Consider the following 6,703-nt stretch of genomic DNA (forward strand, 5'->3'; position numbering starts at 1 on the left):
TATCTTCTATGCTGTACCTTTTACTTCTGTGATTTATTCATTCCGTAACTGGAAGCCTGTATCTCCCACTCCTCTTCATGCATTTTGCCCCTCCCTTCACCCCCCCTTCCCTCTGGCAACCATCAGTTTTCTTCTCTGTAACGAAGGGTCTGTTTCTGCTTTTTGTTTGTTTATTCATTTATGTTATTTTTTTTTTAGATTTCACGCATAAGTGAAATCATATAGTATTTGTCTTTCTCCCTCTGACTTATTTCACTTAGCAAAGTACCCTCTTGATCCATCCATGTTGTTGCAAATGGCGATATCTCGTTCTTTTTTTAATGGCTGACTTTATATCTTATATGGTATGTGAAATATATTTCTATTTATCTATCTATCCATATAAAGGATCAACTGTGTTTCTTAAGCCAACACAATAAGAAGAGTTTAAGTAGAGGCATCTGCCTGCTGTGTTAACTCTGTACCCTGAAATCTTCCTTGTTGACTCTTCAGATTAATATGAAAATGCACTAAGTAATGACAACAGAAAGTAGAGACTATTTTTTGTTCATGAATTCTTTTCTGTATATTCCCAGTTCTACTTCTGGGTTGCTTCTAGTCTTATAGAACCATTATTCATTTACTAATATTTATCTATCCAGTGAAATTAACATCATAATCACTTCTAAATGCACTTAATTCATTTAATGAGTTTTACTCCCTTTAACCCAAAATTTGATTGTTCACTGGCTAGAGCATATTAATAAATTGTTGAACTCTTATGGGTGGAATGTGTACAGAGATACCCTTAAGAATGAATATGTATTGGTGCACCTGGGTGGCTCAGTCGGTTAAATGCCCAACTTCAACTCAGGTCATGATCTCGAGGTTCATGAGTTTGAGCCCCGTCTTGGGCTCTGTGCTGACAGCTTGGAGCTCAGAGCTAGAAGCCTACTTTGGATTCTGTCTCCCTCTCTCTGCTCACCCCCCCCTCAAAAATAAATAAACATTAAAAAAAAAGAATGAATATGAATATCTCTGAATATGTACCCTCCTACTTTGAGGTAAAACCACAGTGTTAAATTTTAAAAAATTTTAATGCTTTTACTTATTTATTAAACAATTTTTAATGTTTTTTAAAAATTTATTTTTGAGAGACAGAGACAGCGCAAGCAGGGGAGGGTCAGAGAGAGAGGGAGACACAGAATCTGAAGCAGGCTCCAGGCTCTGAGCTAGCTGTCAGCACAGAGCCCGACGCAGGGCTCGAACCCACGAACCGTGAGGTCATGACCCAAGCCAAACTGACTAAGCCACCTAGGTGCCCCTGTTTATTTATTTTTGAGAGAGAGCCTGAGACAGAGAATGAGTGGGGGAAAGGCAGAGAGAGAGAGAGAGAGAGAGAGAGAGAGAGAGGGAATCAGAGAATCCAAAGCAGGCTCTAGGATCTGAGATGTCAGTACAGAGCTGAATGCAGGGCTCAAACCCCTGACTGAGCCACCCAGGCATCCACACAGTATTACATTCTTGAAGGGTTCAATGCTTTCTGTTTCTCCTGCTTACACATTGTCTTAATTTGGGTATCCAATATGTGATCCAATATGTGAGCTTGAGGCAAAACTGACACAGGATTTGGGAGTCTTTCTTGTGTAAAATCAATTATTATATGATTTGTGAAATATTAAACAGGGTCCAGGTACCATCTACATTATTTTGGTAAACTTGAATACATTTATCCTGAAGGCACAAGTATTAGTTAATCCTATCTTTCCCCACTCAATTGCACTCCTAACATAAAACAATGTTAAGCAGTATACATTAAAAATCACTCCAAATTACTGAAATGCTGTAATTTAATGGAGATTAACTGTCACAATATGAAAAACCATTCACTCCTCTGTATGTTGCCTGCAGCCTTGAATTTAAAGTCTATTACCTGTTCTGGACCTTGAAGGAGATCTCAATATTCATTATCTGAGGAGAAGAGCATAAATTACCCTCAGCTATCCAATAAACATGAACCCAAAAGATAATAGAAAAACCCATTTCTCTTGTGCAATAAAATTATTGCCACTACTGTGATAAAAAAGGTTGAACTAGGTCAGGAGCGGTCCTTTTTACTTTGCTCAAGAACACTAGAAGGATTAAAAATTTATGGGTTACCTCCTAGAAACAAGGATCTGGTACAGAAATGTAATAAAACACCCCCTCTCCTGTGTCTTCCTAAGCTGCTCCGTGCCATTTCATTTTCTGATTGTATTAGTGTGACAACTTTCCAAAGCTCTAGAAACTGTCCTTTGGCAAAGAAGAAGATTTTCAAACTAAAAGAATTTTTATTGAAAATCCCGAGGCAGATGGTGTAAAAAGGTAATGTTAAAATGTGAACCAATTTGTGCATATTTGGTATATTTGTAATTTCATTTTACTTAGGTTGCTAATAAGTACAAGCAAAAGAAAACAAGTGATGTAAAAAGGATATGGCATTAAAATATTTACTATATTCATGGTCCTTTTGGATAAAATTGTGTGAAAAACACGATATAGTTATTTTTATGTGAAATCTTCCTGCACCAAAAGCTGGCAAAATTACTTCTCATGAGAGCTATAGCTAGGTTTGAAAAATTATGCATTAATTTTTTTTAATCTTTCAGACTCCTCTAAATCTTTGTTGTACTTTTTAGGAGTATTTTAGAGCACACATATTTGTATTTTTGAAATGATAGAAAATAATCTAGGTGGAACTATTTGGATATAAATGTAACTTAGTTTTAAAAGATTTGGGGGAGATGGGGCTTTTATTTATAAATGTCTAAAAGTCATGTATTTCCTAAGTATTGATGACTGGTTTCATATAGAAGGGTTTTTGCTTTCCAGTGACTTCTTTCCTATCTTTGTTTTCTACGGATGGCTTTTTATTCTTCAATAATGAAACATAGGAAAACATACACAGTTTCAAACCTTCCATTTATCTGTTTTTGAGCTAAATTGCCTTGAGGTTAAGTAAAGGAGGTGGAACTATGATTACTCAGATGCAGTATTACCACATGGGCATTTTCTGCTCTTTACAGATGTCTGCATTTAAAGTAATCTACTAGAAACTGAGGCTTAGAAGGGAAAAATGCCCACCCACAGCTTATACTAATAGCATATATGGGAATAAACTTTCAAACCCGTTAGTCACTTACTGAGGATTGGAGTACATCACCTGTAGGGAAGCGGCCAAGAGATCTGTTGAAAGGCACTTCCTAGCAAAGAAATGAACCATGTAACTTGCAATTGCTAGAAATACATCAGCTGAACCAAACTGACAGGTAATCTTAATGTCATATTTTGGTGTGTCTTCTCAGAATAATCAGAGAGTCTTTTCTTCCCCCTACAAAGAAGTTGACTGATCTTTAAAGTTTTAATAGCATAGATCTTTCTTGATGTGAGCTAGAAAGGTCTTTTTAAAAAGTAGACTATAGTAGACAGGGACTATAAAAAAGGAGCAATCTTGGATTTTGTCCTTCAAACTAGAGACTGGTAGTGCAAAATCGGTTTCAGAGGCAAAGTCAATGAGTTTATATCATTCTTATTCAGTCTGGCAGAGGGTAAAAGCATTAACATTGTGAAACAAAAGAGAACTGACCTTTCATGAAAATATGGGCTGGACCCGCATTTACCAGACCCACGCATCTCATAGGACTGACTGAGCAGAATGAGCTGCTGACTGTACAATCTCATGGTATGGCCATGGCCTCTGCTTTAGGGTCACCTGTCCTCCAAGATGCAGATGGGGAGAAAAGAGCATTTTAAAAGCTGAGAGAAAAACACAGACATGGCTTTCTTTTGATCGGCCACCCAGCTTTTGAATCTATTTTTATTTAAAACCATCATCATCGGTTATATGTATACTAAATGCTTTATATATTTTTTATTTGTTTTTGAGACAGAGAGAGAGCCCATGTGCGTGTGGGGGAGGGACAGAGAGAGAAAGGGACAGAGGATCCAAAGCAGGCTCTATGCTGATAGCAGCAAGCCCAACGCAGGGCTTGAACTCAAGAACCATGAGATCATGACTGAGCCAGAGTCAGAGGCACCCAGGTACCCCAAAATACTTTACTTTTAACTCTAAATCAAAATCATAGCAACAAACCTTTGAGGATTCAGTAGCATCTCTTTTAATAAATATTAGGCAGTTCAACTTTGCATAGAGTTAATTGACCAAACAATCTTGATCCAATAGTTCCAGGGTAAGAAGATTGGTCAATTACATCTGACCTCAGCCGTGATGATAGAGCACCACTCTTCTGGTACTTTGATCTTTTAATACCCTACTGTAGGGGAGGGAAAGCTTTCCTCAACCGTACTAGTGTCCCTAATAGGCGGAGTCTGAAGTTCAAACTGACAAAGATAGCAGGAGAGGAACATACGCATTGATTTAATACTAGTTTTATGTGACCCAAGACTTCCTTCCTTCACAAGGAAATGAAGAGCCAAAGAAATGGTTAGGCCTGAGTGTTTTTTTTTTTTTTTAAAGCTTATTTATTTATTTTGAGAGCGATAGAGACAGAGCAAGTGGGGGAAGGGCAGAGAGAGAGAAGGAGAGAGACAATCCCAAGCAGGCTCCACACTGCCAACATAGAGCCCGATTTGGGGCTTGAAGTGCGAGATCATGACCCGAACCGAAACCAAGAGCCAGACACCAAATTGACGGAATCACCCAGGCGCCCCAAGCCTGAGTATTTTTATGCTGGGTTTGATAAGAACGGGAGGTTGCAGAAAAGCATGCTAGGGTGAAGGGTATGAGCTAAGTGTAAACTGAGGGGAAGTCGGCAAGGTCTGTTTGTTTAAATTTCTCTCTGTGTCCCTGTGTCTTCTGATATAGGAAAGCTTTTTCCTTCTGGGTCTAAGGGTGCATCTCTCCTGTGAGGGTCTTATGACCTGCTTCAGGGGAATGGTGGAGAGTTCTTCCTGCTTTCTCAAGTTCCTTGAGCCTGAAATATTCGATGTGCCAAGATGCCATATTTTGGGGTAATGTGTCCTGAACCCCATCACTGCTATAGAAATATTTAACTCTTTCATTGAACATACATGCCTATTACCTCCTTTAATCCTTAGCACAAGACTGGGCAAGGATGTTTATCCTTGTTTTATTTAGGGGAGAATGGGTGTTCTGATAAACAAAGTGAGGGAGCCAGCACCCACAACCCGGGCACCCATCCCACAAGGCTGCTCTGCCTCACTGTCCGTGGACTCATCTGGGATTTCAGCCCCGAAGCATCCAACAAAATCAGGTAGCAAAACTGATAAACAAAAGCTAATGTACCAAAAAGTTGGTCTAGCTGACCACTACCAGGTAATATGCATGTCCCCTGTGCTGTTCCACTAGAGCTTTTCTGGTGGCTGTTTCAGAAAGTATTAAAGATGGTTTAGTGCTAGAAAGATCATGGAACTGGCCTGTGAAACAAGACAGGAGAAACACATAAAAATTCTAGTGTCCATTAAATTTTGTTAGCTAGCATAAAAACTTTGGGAACTATTTTTGGAAGGCACTCACGATGGACTTAACTCCTAATTTGGGGACTGGAGTTTTCTCTGCCTTGAAGCAGGGCACAGGCTTCCTTGTCTCTTGCTCCTTCATTGCTGAACAGCTCAGTACGTCCGCTCTGACCGGACGGGACATTGGAACATCGGTCCCCGGCTTCCCCTCCTTCTCTGCAGGTGGGACATCACGATGCTATGGTGCTCCTACTGTAATAAAGTCAGCTCTGGGAATCAGGGGCTGATGATCTGATCTGTGGAATGTCCAAGGTCTTTACTTTTTAAGACCTTTTTAAAAATTGAGATATAATTAGCATATAACATCATATTAGTTGCAGGTTACAGCATAAGGATTTGATATTTGTATGCATTGTGGAATGATTACCACCATCACCACACAGTTATAAACATTTTTTCATTGTGGTAAGAACTCTTCAGATCAAGGGGCGTCTGGGTGGCTGAGTCAGTTGAGCGTCTGACTTTGGCTCAGGTCACAGTCTTGCAGTTTGTGAGTTTGAACTTCGCAACAGGCTCTGTGCTGACAGCTCAGAGCCTGGAGCCTGCTTTCGATTCTATATCTCCCTCTTTCTCTCTCTGGCCCTCCCATATTTGTGTTCTGTCTCTTTGTCTCTCAAAAAATAAATAAACGTTAAAAAATTAAAAAGAAATTAAAAAAAAACCTCTTCAGATTGACTCTTTTAGCAACTTTCAAACACAATACAGTACTGTTAACTATAGTCACCTGACACTACTTTACATCCCACGATTTATGCATTTATTTATTTTTAAAAAATGTTTATTTGAGAGAGCAAGCTAGAACATGAGTGGGGGAGGGGCAAAGAGAGAGAGATGGGTGGAGAGAGAGAGAGAACCCCAGGCAGGTTCCATGCTGTAATCTTGGAGCCCGAAATGAGGCTCAGTCTCACAAACCATGAGATCATGACCTGAGCTGAAACCAAGAGCCAGATATTTAGTCGACTGCACCGCTTGAGTGCCCCTGACTTGACTTATTTATTTTATATTTGGAAATTTGTACCTTTTGACCACCTTCACCCATTTCACTGGCTGTTTACCCCTGCCTCAGGCAACCAGCAATCCGTTCTATCTGTGAAGTTTTGTTTTGTTTTTTAAGATTCCACATATAAGTGAGGTCATAGAGTATTTGTCATTCTTGGTCTGACTTCCCTCACTTAGCATAATGCCC

Source organism: Suricata suricatta, chromosome 12, assembly GCF_006229205.1.
Source record: "Suricata suricatta isolate VVHF042 chromosome 12, meerkat_22Aug2017_6uvM2_HiC, whole genome shotgun sequence".
Classification (NCBI taxonomy): domain Eukaryota; kingdom Metazoa; phylum Chordata; class Mammalia; order Carnivora; family Herpestidae; genus Suricata; species Suricata suricatta.